Raw genomic sequence first — 14,505 nt, 5'->3', positions numbered from 1 at the left:
CTACTGCTAGTCTGGCCAGCTTTTTATAAGCCTGAGTGAAATATCTTCCTGTTTCTATAATTAGAGTTGTCGGATAAAATGGAGGATACCCAATTTGGTGTGAATTTCAGATAAACAATGAATGTTTAAGTATACCCCATGAAATATTTGAGATATACTAATTATTGTTTATTTGAAACTCGAATTGGGCATCCTGAATTTTTTATTTGCTCAATCTGGCCACCTACTTATAACCAACTTCAAAAGATGAAACTCCATGATATCAATTTGCTTTTATTAAGAATTTAACATAGTCCCTTATGTCATTTATTGCAAACTAATAATATTGTACATAACTACATACCACAAACTTTTTTCCACCACACCTGTAACAAAACTGAAATACCACAAACATTTAATCATCTTTGATGACCACATGAGCTTTGTCTTTTTCATATAGGCATTTATTGTGAAAAGGCCAGCGTACTTAGCTTTAAAATAGCAAATGAAATTACTTCTGAGTAAATTGAACCACTGCAGAGAATGTGTGAAGGAAGAGGGAGAAGAGTGAAAAACTCATAATTTTCTTACCTAAACCCAGAAACTTACGTGTATTAATGTTCATGTTCAGGAAGCCTTGAAACACTGATTTGGAAATTCATTCTGGAAAAACAAAGATATGGAAATTGCTTAACCCAAGAACTCTTAATTGCTTCACCATGGGTTGAATACTGGTCAAATGTAGAATTCCCAGAAATGTATTTACTCTTTGACTTCTATTTTGTTTGACTCCAATATTGCTGAAGAAAGAGTAAGGAATCTTTAAAAACTGATTGAATGCTAAGGAAATGCTCAAACATTAGAAACTGTGTTTTTAATATTTATTTAGAAACAGGGTGTGGCTCTGTCACCCAGGCTGGAGTGCAGTGGTATGATCTTTGCTCAGTGCAGCCTTGACCACCCAGGCTCCAGTGATTCTCCTACCTCAGCCTCCTGAGTAGCTGGAACTACAGGCTCACACCGCCACACTCAGCTAATTTCTGTGTTTTTTGTAGCTGGGGTTTCTCCATGTTGCCCAGGCTGCTCTCAAACTCCTGGGCTCAAATGATCCTCCAGCCTTCACTTACCAAAGTACGGGGATTATAGGCATGAGCCACCTAGCCTGGCTGTTTTTTTGTTTGTTTTGTTTTTTTTTAACTGAGAAAATACTAAGCCCTTCTGAAACTTTTATTAAATCTTAGCATATTAAGTACTACATATGGACACTAATATGCTCAGAAATTTTTTATTCAAAATATTTTCAACTTTAAAATAACTATTCATAATACAAGATGTTAATTCATGCAGAGATCAGCGCCTCAAATATACATATAATTTAACTGTAACATTTATTTTTAACTTTTTAAAGACGCAGTCTCTCTGCTGCCTAGACTGGAGTACAGTGGCGCAGTCATAGCTCACAGCAGCATGGAACTCCTGGACTCAAGTGACCCTCCCACCTCAGCCTCCTGAGTAGTTGGGACTACACGTTTATGCCACCATGCCTGGCTAATTTTTTAAAAAATGTTTTCCCATTTTGTCGCCCAGGCTGATCTTGAACTCCTGGCTTCAAGCTATCCTCCTTGTCCTCCCAAAGTGCTGTGACTACAGGCATGAGCCACCTCGGCCTGCCAACATTTAAATTTTAAAAGGTAAATTATTTATTGATCATCTCAAATAGACAACGGTCACTTTTAATGTTGGGGAGAAAAGAAACTGAGGTACTTAAATTCGTATTCTTCCAACAAGATCCATAGGACATATATCTTTTTATTTTTTAATAACTTTATTGAGATACAATTGACATATCATAAAAATCATGCTTTTAAAGTGTACAATTCAGTGGTTGTTAATGTATGCACAAAGTGGTATAACCATGACCATCTAATTCCAGAACATTTCACCGCTCCAAAAAGAAACCCCATATACATTAGCAGTCGCTCACCATTCCTCCCTCCCCTCAGCTGCTGACAACCTCTAATCTAATTGCTATCTTGATGGATTTGCCTATTCTGCTTTTTTTTTTTTTTTTTGAGACAGAGTCTGGCTCTGTAGCCCAGGCTGGAGTGCAGTGGCATGCTCTCAGCTCAGTGCAACCTCCACCTCCCAGGTTCAAGCAATTCTCCTGCCTCAGCCTCCCCAGTAGCTGGGATTACAGGCGTGCACTGACACCCAGCTAATTTTTTTATATTTTTGGTAGAAATGGGGTTTCACCACATTGGTTAGGGTGGTCTCAAACTCCTGAACTCAAGTGATCTACTTGCCTCAGCCTCCCAAAATGCTGGGATTACAGGCATGGGCCACCACGCCTGGCATATTCTGCATATTTCATAGGAGTGAAATCATACAATATATGTGGTCTTCGTATCTGGCTTCTTTCACTTAGCATAATATTTTCTTTTTTTTTCTTTTTTTGAGACGGAGTCTCGCTCTGTAGCCTGGGCTGGAGTGCAGTGGCGGGATCTCAGCCCACTGCAAGCTCCGCCTCCCGGGTTTACGCCATTCTCCTGCCTCAGCCTCCTGAGTAGCTGGGACTACAGGTGCCCGCCACCTCGCCCAGCTAGTTTTTTTTTTTTTTAGTAGAGACGGGGTTTCACCATGTTAGCCAGGATGGTCTCGATCTCCTGACCTCGTGATCCACCCATCTTGGCCTCCCAAAGTGCTGGGATTACAGGTTTGAGCCACTGCGCCCAGCCTGCATAATATTTTCAAGGTACTTCATTATTTTTTTACACCAAATAGTATTCCACTATATGGATATACCACATTTTGTTTATCTGTTCATTAGTTGATGGGCTTTTGGGCTGCTTCCAATTTTTGGCTATTACGAATAATAATACAACTATTAACATGTGTACAACTTTTTTGTGGGCATATGTTTTTATTTCTCTTGGGTATTTTATGTAGTAGGACAATTTTGGGGTTATATGGTAACTTTATGTTTAACTTTGTGAGGAAGTGCCAAACTATTTTGCATATCAGCTGACCATTTTACATTCCACAGGTTGTATGAGGGTTCTAATTTTTTTTTTTTTTTTTTTGAGACAGAGTCTCACCCTGTTGCCCAGGCTAGAGTGCAGTGGTGCAATCTTGGCTCACTGCAACCTCCACCTCCTGGGTTCAAGCAATCCTCCTGCCTCAGCCTCCTGAGTGGCTGGGATTACAGGCGCACGCCACCGCGTCCGGCTAATTTTTGTATTTTTAGTAGAGACGGGGTTTCACCATGTCGGTCAGGCTGGTCTTGAACTCCTGACCTTGTGATCCCCCTGCTTCAGCCTCTCAAAGTGTTGGGAGTATAGGCGTGAGCTACCATGCCTGGCCTAGGGTTCCAGTGTTTTTACATTGTTGTCAATTATTGTTATTGTCCAACTTTTTAAATTATAACCATACTAGTAGGTGAAGTAGTTTCTTATTATTGTTTTGATTTGCAATTCCCTGATGTCTATTGATGTTGAGCATCTTTTCTCATGCTTATTGGCCATTTGTTTTTGTTTGTTTGTTTGAGTCAGAGTCTCACTGTGTCACCCAGGCTGGAGTGCAGTGGTGCAATCTCGGCTCGCTGCAACCTCCATCTCCTGGGTTCAAGAGATTCTTGTGCTTCAGCCTCCCAAGTAGTTGGAATTACAGGTGTGTTCCACCACACTCGGCTATTTTTTATATTTTTAGTAGAGATGGGGTTTCACTATATTGCCCAGGCTGGTTTTGAACTCTTAAGCTCAAGTGATCCACTTGCCTTGGCTTCCCAGAGTGCTGGATTACAGGTGTGAGCCACCAAGCCCAGCCTTATTGCCATTTGTGTATCTTTTTTGGAGAAATGTCTCTTTAGACCTTTTGCCCACATTAAAAATTGAATTGTCTTTTTATTGCTGAGTTGTAAGAGTTTTTTACATATTCTAGATGTAAGTCCTTTATCAGATAATTGATTTGCAAATACTTTTTTCCCATTCTTTGGGTTGTCTTTTCACTTTGTTGATTGTATTCATTGAAGCACAAAAGTTTTTAATTTTGATAAGCTCCAGTTATCTGTTGTTTTATTTTGTCACTTGTGCTTGTGGTATCATATGCCTAATCCATGGTCAATTTTTTAAAGAAGAAACCACTGCCTAATCCAAGGTTACAAATACTTACTTCTATATTTCTTCTACGAGTTTTATACTTTTTAGCTTTTACAGTTATGTCTATGATCCAGTTAATTTTGTATATGGTGTGAGGTAGAGGTCCAACTTCATTATTTTGCATGTGGACACCCAGCCATCCCAGCACCACTTGTTTAGAAGATGATTCTTTACTCCATTGAACTGCTAAATGTATAGAAATACAACAAATTTTTGTATATCGATCTTGTACCCTTAAACTTGCTTAACTCATTTATTAATTTTAATTTTTTTATGAATTCCTTAAATTTCCTATGTACTAGATCATGTCATCTGTTAATAGAAACAGTTTTACTTCATTTTCGATCTGGATGTCTTCTACTTCTTTTTCTTACCTAATTGGCTTGGCTAGAAACTCCAGCACAATGTTGGACAGAAGTATCAAGAGCAAACATCTTGCCTTGTTTCTGATATTAAGGAGAAAAGTTTTAGTCTTCTAGTTACCATTAAATATTATGTTAGCTTTTGATTTTACATAGATACCATTTATTAGGTTGCAGAAGTTTTCTTCAATCCCTATAGAATTTTTTTTATCATGCAAAGGTGTTGAATTTTGTCAAGTGTTTTTGTGTATTGAAATGAAATTATCATATGGTTTTATCCTTTATTCTATTAATATAGTATATTATGTGGATTGATTTTCATATATTAATTTTTCATTCCTGAAATAACTCTATTTGATCATGGTGTATAATCCTTTTTGTATGTTGCTGGATTCACTTTGCTAGTATTTTGTTGAGGACTTTTTGTGACTATATTTATAAGGAATTTTGGTCTATAGTGTCTGTTTCTTGTGATGTCTTTGTGTGGTTTTGGTATTAGGGTAATACTGGTCTCATAGAATGAGTTGGGAAGTCCATCCTCTATTTTTTGCATGAGTTCGTGAAGGATTAATGTTAATTCTTTTTTAAACATGTGGTAAAATTCACAAAGGAAACTATCTGCCCTGGGCTTTTGTTTGTGGGAAAGTTTTTGACTGTTGATTCAATCTCTTGTTATACTTCTGTTCAGATTTTTTATTTCTTTTTATTCTGTTTTGGTAGTTCGTGTGTTTCTAGGAATTTGTCCGTTTTATCCAGATTATCTAATTTGTTATCATGTTCACAGTGTTCCCTTATAATTCCTTTTATTTCTGTAAGGTTAGTGGTGGTGTCACCTCTTTTATTCTTAATTTTAGTAATTTGAGTCTTCTGTCTTTTCTTGGTCAGTCTAGCTAAAGGTTTGTCAATTTTGTAGATATTTTGAAAGAACTTACTTTTGGTTTTATTGATTCTATTGTTTTTCTCTATTTCATTTGTTTCTGCTCTGGCCTTCACTATTTCCTTCCTCCTGCTTGCTTTGGTTTTAGTCTTCTTTCTCTAATTACTTAAATTGGAATATTATGTTTATCCTAGAGTGGTATAACCATGGAAAATATCCTTCAAACATGAAGGAGAAATGCTTTCCCAGGCAAACAAAAGCTGAGGGATTTCATCAACACCAGACCTATCGTACAAGAAATGCTAAAGGGGGCTGGGTGCGGTGGCTCATCCTGTAATCCCAGCACTTTGGGAGGCCAAGGTGGGCAGATTGCCTGAGGTCAGGAGTTGGAGACCAGCCTGGCCAACGTGGTGAAACCCCATTTCTACTAAAATTGCAAAAATTAGCTGGGCATGATGGCAGGCACCTGTAATCCCAGGTATTCAGGAGGCTGAGGTAGGAGAATTGATTGAACCCAGGAGATGGAGGTTGCAGTGACCTGAGATCATGCCACTGCATTCCAGCCTGGGTGATAGAGCAAGATTCAGTCTCAAACAAACAAACAAACAAAAATAAAAACCAAAGAAATTCTAAAGGAGTTACTTAACACAGAGAGAAAAGGATGATAATTAGCAACAAGTAATCACCTGAAGGTAGAAAACTCACCAGTAATGGTAAGTACACAGAAAAATACAGAGTATTTTAACACTGTAACTGTGTTGTATAAACTACCCTTATCCTAAGTACAAAGATTAAACAATGAACCAATAAAAATAATAACTACAATAACTTTTTGAGACATTCATAGTATAATAAGATATAAATAGAAACAACAAAAAGCTAAAAAACAGGGGGATGAAGTTAAGGCATAGAATTTTCAGTAGTTTTCTTTTTGCTTGTTTGCTTATGCAAACAGTGTTAAGTTGTTATCATGTTAAAATAATGGGTTATAAGATAGTATTTGCAAGTCTCATGGTAACCTCAAACCAAAAAATATGCAGTGCATACACACAAAAAATAAAAACAACTAGAAAGCAAATACCAAAATGGCAGAAGTACTTCCTTACTCATCAATGACAACTTTGAATGTAAATGGAGTAAACTTTCCAATCAAAAGACACAGAGTGGCTGAATGGATGAAAAAACAAGACCCATTGTTCTGTTGCCTACAAGAAACACACTTCACCTATAAAGATACACTAAGGGGATGGAAAAAGATATTCCATGCCAATAGAAACCAGAAAAGAGCAGGAGTAGCCAAACTTATCTCAGGCAAAATAGATTTCAAGACAAAAACTATAAGAAGAGACAAAGAAGGTCACTATATAATGACAAAGGGATTGATTCAGCTTGAGGATATAACAAATTTAAATATAGATGAACCCAACACTGGAGTGCCCAGATATATACATAAATATTATTAGAGCTAAAGAGAGAGATAAGCCCCAATACAATAATAACTGGAGACTTCAACACCCCACTTTTGGCTTTGGACACATCTTCCAGACAGAACATCAACAGAGAAATATTGGACTTAATCTGTACTATAAACCAAATCTAATAGATATTTACAGAACATTTCATCCCACATATTCAGAATACATATTCTTTTCCTTAGCACATGTATTATTCTTAAAGATAGACCATATGTTAGATCACAAAACAAGTCTTAAAACATTCAGAAAAACTGAAATAAGATTAAACATCTTCCCTGACCACATTGGAATAAAACCAGAAATTAGTAACAAGAAGAATTTTGGAAACTACACAAATACATAGAAATTAAACAACATGCTCCCAAATTACTGTGGGTCAATGAGGAAATTAAGAAGGAAATTTAAAAAGTTCTTGAAACTGGGTTGGGCATGGTGGTTCAGGCCTGTAATCCCAGCATTTTGAGAGGCCAAAGCAAGCAGATCACTTGAGGTAAGAAGTTCGAGATCAGCCTGGCCAACATAGTGAAAACCAATCTCTACTAAAAATACAAAAATTAGCCAGGCATGGTGGCAGGCACCTGTAATCCCAGCTACTCGGGAGGCTGAGGCAGGAGAATTGCTTGAACCTGGGAGGCGGATGTTGCAGTGAGCCAAGATCAAGCCACTACACTCTAGCCTGGGTGTTGGAGTGAGACCCTGTCTCAAAAAAATAAAAAATTCTTGAAACAAACGATAATGGAAACACAACATACCAAAACCTATGGGATACAGTAAAAACAGTACTAAGAGGGAAGTTAGTAGCTATAAGTTCCTACATCAAAGAAGAGGATAAACTTAAACAATCTAACGATGCATCTTAAAGAACTAGAAAGGCAAGAGCAAACCAAACCCAAAATTAGTAGAAGAAAAATAATAAAAATCAGAGCAGAAATAAATGAAATTGAATGGAAGAAAACATTTCAAAAGATAATGAAACAAAAAGAATTGGTTTTTTGAAAAGTTGAACAAAATTGACAAACCTTTACCCAAACCAAGAAAAAAAGAGACAAGATATAAATTCAAAAATGAAAAAGGAGACATTACGAATGATGCTGCAGAAATTCAAAGGATCATTAATGGCTACTATGAGCAACTATATGCCAATAAATTGGAAAATCTAGAAGAAATGGACAGATTCCTATACACACACAACCTACCAAGTCTGAACCATGATGAAATCCAAAACCTAAACAGACCAATAACAAGTAATGGGATTAAAGTCATAATAAAAAGTATCCCAATAAAGAAAAGCCCAGGACCCAATGGCTTCACTGCTGAATTCTACCAAACATTTCAAGAAGAACTATTACCAATCCCACTTAAACTATTCCAAAAAATAGAGGAGGAGGGAATACTTCCAAATTCATTCTACAGGGCCAGTATTGCCCTGATACCAACACCAGACAAAGACACATTAAAAAAGGAAAACTATAGAGCAGTATCACTGATGAATATTGATGCAAAAATTCTCAACAAAATACTAGCAAACTGAATTCAACAATACATTAGGAAGATCATTCATCATGACCAAGTGGGATTTATCCCTGGGATGCAAGGATGGGTTCACTTGAACCCAGGAGGCAGAGGTTGCAGTGAGCCAAGATCACGCACGCCACTGCACTCCAGCCTGGACAGCAGAGTGAGACTCGGTCTCAAAAACAAACAAAAAATAAAAATTAGCTGGACGTGGTGGCACATGACTGTAATCCCAGCTACCTAGGAGGGTGAAGCAGGAGAACTGCTTGAACCCAGGAGGTATAAGTTGCAGTGAGCCAAGATCACGCCACTGCACTCCAGCTGTGTTATAGAGTGAGACTCTATCAAAATAAAATAAAATAAGATAAGATAAAATAAAATAAGATAAAATAAAATACTAAAAGAGTTAATACAAAAATTACATTGTTTATAACACAAAGAATAAATGGTTAAGGGGATGGATACCCCATTCTCCATTATGTGATTATTTCACATTGCATGCCTGTATCAAAAACATCTCATGTACCTTGTAAATATATATATACCTACTGTGTACCCACAAAAATTAAAAATGTAAAAAATAGGTGTTCATGGCCATTAATTTCTTCATAAGCACTGTTTTAACTGCATCCAAGTAGTTTTTATATATTATGTGTTTGTTTTCACTCATCTCAAAGTATTTGCTAATCTTCCTTGTGATTTTTTTTTTCCTTTGCCCTTTGGTTATTTAAGAGTGCATTGATTTTCTCGTTTGTAAACTTCTCACATTTCCTCTGTTGATGATTTCTAATTAGTTTTTAAAGCAGGCATTTTTCACAAGTCTTAAAGTACATTTCCAAGCTGTGAAGTAGTTGGATTCAGTTATTAAGGTCAGAAAGTTATTAATTACTAGAATTGTCTAATCACATTCCAACTTACTTTGCAAACATTTGGTTTCAGTTTGTCATGCATGTTTCTTCATGATGAATGAAGAAATCTACTTATCTTTTTGGAGTGAAAGTGGACAGAAATTCTCGATCAGGATTACACATTTGATGCTTATTCAATATTTACTTACATTATTCTATGCCAACCATCTGGATTTGGTATATTTGGAGTTTTCTTGTCAAAATCATCATGAGCCAGCTTTTAAAAATTGTATTTGTTTTATTTTAGAGATGGGATCTCACTATGTTGCCCAGGTTAGAGAGTACACTTGCTATTCACAGGCATGATGGTCATGCACTACAACCTTGAACTCCTGGGCTCCAAGCAATCCTCCTGCCTCAGCCTCCCAAGAAGCTAGGACTGCAGGAGCATACACTGTGCCCAGCTATTTTTATTTATTTTTAATTTTAGGACTCCACATATAACCCCTGGTGAACAGCACAAGGAACTGTTAAAAAAAGTATTGGTTATTGTACCAGGTATGTAGTCATTTACCAAAGATTTCTTTTCCAGATATGGTCCCATGGATATATAATATTTATTGAGCATCTTCTGTGTGTTAAACACTACTAAAATAATAAAATTGGGCAATGTCCCTCTCTAAAGTAAAATATGACCAAGTAGAAGTAGGAAGACTATGGTACTGAGATAAATTTGTACATAGGTAAATTTATATTTTATGGGTATAGAAAATATAAATTCTCAATCAAATATAAAGTCTCAATCAAGATTGAGACTTGCATTTCAGTTGTTGATAGAGAGGTGGTTGGTGAGGCCTCAGGCATGGATGAGAATATTCAGGGAAAATCTCAAGTGAAAAAAAAAAAGAGGGCCTAGGACTGAGCTTTCAGGGATGCTTAGGGTTGATGCTTGGGTATAGGAAGATAACTTACCAAGGAGTCAGAAGGAGTGACCAGAAGTATAAGAAAAAACTGGGAGAGCCTTGTGTCCCAGAAGCTGGGACAAATGAGCATTTCAAGAAAGAGGGAATGGTTGAGTGTATCAATTGTTGCTGACAAGTTAAATAAGATGACTGAAAAATATTGAATTTGTTATACAAAAATCTCACCAGTGAGATACCAGTGATATCAACCAAAGCTCCTTCAGGAGTGTGATAGGGCAGGACCCCCAGGGAGAGTTGGCTGAACAGTGAGTAGAAGGATAGGAAATTGAAGGGGGTGTAGGATCCAAGAAGGGTTTTGTTTAATAGAAGAAAATGAGACTATTTTAAAACCATTGAGAAGGACCTCATTCAGAGGGAAAAGTTGAAAATACATAGATGAAACCAAATCATATACACTTGGCCCTCCATATCCATGGGTTCCACATTTGTGTATTTAATCAACCGTGGATCAAAAATACTTGAAAGAAAAAAAAAAGAATGCTTTTATCTGTACTGAACATGTACAAAGTATTTTTTCTTGTCATTATTCCCTAAAAAACACAGTATTACAACTATTTACATAGCATTTGTATTATATTAGCTATTATAAATAATCTAAAAATGATTTAAAGTATGTAGGGAGATGTGTGTACATAATATACAAATACCATGCCATGCTATATAAGGGACTTATTTGAGGGGGTCTTGGAATTGGTCCACCACAGGTACTGAAGGATGACTGTCATCTACAGGGAGGAGTTCTGAGAAGACAAAGAAGATGGGATCTGAAGCACAGGAAAATAATTTGGCCCCAGTTAGGAGGAAGGGCAGCTCCCCCATTAAAACAGGAGGGAAGGAGGACAGAATGACTCAGGTAAAGGCATTAAGAACATGGGAGCCGGGCGTGGTGGCTCAGGCCTGTAATCCCAGCACTTTGGGAGGCCAAGGCAGGTGGATCACTTGAGGTCAGGAGTTCAAAACCAGCCTGGGCAACATGGGGAAACCCTGCCTCTACTAAAAACACAAAAAATTAGCTGGGTGTGGTGGCAGGTGCCTGTAGTCCCAGCTACTGAAGAGGCTGAGGCAGGAAAATCACTTGAACCTGAGAGGCAGAGATTGCAGTGAGCCGAGATGGCACCATTGCCCTCCAGCCTTGGTGACAGTGAGACTCCATCTCAAAACAAAAAATGAAACAAAAAACAGGAGGGAAGGAGGACAGGATGGGGCAGGTAATGGTAAGGTATTAAGAGCAGAGGCCTGCCATGTGATGGTTTCTATTTTGTCTGTGAAGAAGGAAGGCAAGGTACTCTATTGAGGGTGTGGGGTGAGAAGGGGGAACCACAGTTGGTGAGAGAAGGAAGGTTTGAATAAACAGTGAAAACTGGGGGAGTGAGGTGACCCAGCTTGGGTGATTTAAGGGCTCATTTGGAGTTTCCCTGGAACCAATCTGCCCTGTTCTATGTATGATTTAGAACAGTGCGCAAAACCAGGGTCATATAGAAAGCAGATAATTAGGTTCATTAGAGTTTGGGAGTTTCCAGGTGGATTAAATGGAAAAACAATTGAGGAACAATAGAATTTAGGGTCTTGGCAAAATAGTGAAATTATAGACCACAGAATCTAAGCTAGATCAGGGGAGAAAATAAGAAAGGAATAGAAAGAACTGATGAAGGTCAATGAATGAGGGTCCCAATGAGGTCAAAGGAAGTTTTAGGAGTAGTTAACAAATGTAGGGAAGGAAAAAATGTATTTCCCTCACCCATCCTAGGTTCGTGGCTGAGGCTCCTATAACAAAAGACAGATTAGCAAGAGAAAAACACACATAAGGAAATGAAGACAGTTAAACTGGTGTATTGTTTTGTTTTGTTGTTGTTTTTTTTTTTTGAGATGGAGTCTCGCTTTGTCGCCCAGGCTGGAGTGCAGTGGCACCATCTTGGCTCACTGCAAGCTCCGCCTCCTAGGTTCACGCCATTCTCCAGCCTCAGCCTCCCGAGTAGCTGGGACTACAGGCACGCACCACCACGCCCAGCTAATTTTCTGTATTTTTAGTAGAGACAGGGTTTCACTGTGTTAGCCAGGATGGTCTCTATCTCCTGACCTCGTGATCTGCCCGCCCCGGCCTCCCAAAGTGCTGGGATTATAGGCGTGAGCCACCATGCCCGGCTAAACTGGTGTATTTTTATGCTAAATTTGATGAACAATAGTCACAGAGAAATATAATTGGAAAAAGGAAGTATTATTTAATGGTAATAAACTAGAACAGGACTTAGAAAGGCCTGTTTGTTCAGATTCTTCTCTCAGACCCTGTATCTTTGGAGATAAAAATGCTCCTTTCCTCCAGGTTAGGGTACCTTTCAATGAAGATCTTATGACCTGCCTTGAGGGATGGTCAGAAAATCCTTTCTAGGTTTTTATTTTTATTTTTATTTTTGAGACGGAATCTAGCTCTGTCACCCAGGCTAGAGTGCAGTGGCGTGATCTCAGCTCACTGCAAGCTCCACCTCCCGGGTTCATGCCATTCTCCTGCCACAGCCTCCCGAGTAGCTGGGACTACAGGCACCTACCAGCACGCCCCGCTAATTTTTTTGTATTTTTAGTAGAGACGGGGCTTCACCGTGTTAGCCAGGATGGTCTTGATCTCCTTACCTCATGATCCACCCGCCTTGGCCTCCCAAATTGCTGGGATTACAGGCGTAAGCCACTGTGCCTGGCCCCTTTCTAGGTTTTAAGGCCTACTTGCCTCATGGGGAGAAGGGGCAGTAAGGGAGTGAGAGTGACTTTCCTGCTTCTGCCATTTTCTCAAACTCCTTCAGCTTAAAATATTCAATATGCCATGGTGCCATATTTTGGGGTAGTGCGTCCTGAACCCCATCACAGACAAGTTGGAGGGAGAGGAGTTTGTGGTCAAAGAAGATGCTTGAATTAGAGATTCTGGAAGTGGCATGGTTACAGATGATGACAAGGTCCAAGGATGATGAAAAGGCGTGGGCTGCTCAGGTGGAGTTAATAAGAAGGATGTTGAGGAGATCAAGGGAATGAGCCTCAAGGGCCTTGGTGGATGGATCATCCTTTTGATTGTTGAAGTCACCCAGGATAATGGCAGGGCTTGTGGTGGAGTGCAATCATAGGCCGCCGTCTTTGCCTGACTGAGCAGGGAGTTACAGGAAGGGCAGTAGATGAAAGCAATGAGATGAGGAAGAGAGAGGGGCAGGTGAGTGGCACAGACCTCAGAGAAGTTGGCTTTTCCTTTTAGAGTACAGAGAGAACAGTAGTCTGGAAATAGGAATGGGAAGCAAATGAATAACAACCCCACTACTGTTAAAGGAAAAACTTTAAGGTAAAATTATGACTCCCATTAAGATATAAAATGAAATGTGTTAAAAGTTTTAGTTAACTCATTATTAATGAGAGAACCAGTTAAATGTCCAAGGTGAATCCACATTGATAGATCAGGCATACGGAAATGAACTGGAAAATGTAGGTAAAACTGGCTTCATCCCACTGTAGGAGAGGCAAGTCAATTCAACTGCCACTGGACAGAATTTACTTGCATGTCTAAAGTTAAGAATTATCTTGCACTGCTGTCAGTTATTTACAATTTACAGAGTTGTACAATACCTCACAAGCAATAAAAGGGTAGAATCAGGTGTCTTGGAAAGGTGTGCTCTAAAGAATGTATAGTTTATCACTGGAAATACCAGTTACATTTTTGCTTATTCCAAATTTCCTTACACTTCTCATCTTTGAGGTATGTGCAAATTGAGAGCACAAAAAGCTACCATTTAGGTGAGCAAAAGGGAAAATATCTTTAAGAGAGCACCAGATTTTAATAAAGATAAGAAATTGGGGGAAATGCTTGAGAATGGCAGGGACTTTTGCAGGTTATGGATCATTAGTTCCAGAGAACACAGTGGAAGAATTTGGAAGGGGAAGGAAGGGAACGTCGGATGAGGCTGGGAGAGGAGTAATGTTGTAGGGAATATTATAGGCATAATAATTCATTCAGATGGCAGTTCTTGAGCCAGATGTGGTACACACCTGTAGCTCCAGCTACTAGGGAGGCTGAGGCAGGAGGACTGTGTGAGCCCAGGAGTTCAAGACTGCAATGCATTATAACCACACCTGTGAATAGTCATTGCATTTCAACCTGGGCAACGTAGTGAGACTTCATTGCTTTAAAAAAAGAAAAAAGAGGCTGGGTGCGGTGGCTTACGCCTGTAATCCTAGCACTTTGGGAGGCTGAGGTGGGTGGATCACTTGAGGTCAGGAGTTCGAGACCAGCCTGGCCAACGTGGTAAAACCACATCTCTACTAAAAATACAAAAATTAGCTG

The sequence above is a fragment of the Macaca thibetana genome, chromosome 7, assembly GCF_024542745.1.
Source record: "Macaca thibetana thibetana isolate TM-01 chromosome 7, ASM2454274v1, whole genome shotgun sequence".
In the NCBI taxonomy this organism is placed as follows: Eukaryota; Metazoa; Chordata; class Mammalia; order Primates; family Cercopithecidae; genus Macaca; species Macaca thibetana.
The sequence above is the reverse complement of the archived record's forward strand: the minus strand, read 5'-3'. Positions refer to the sequence as shown.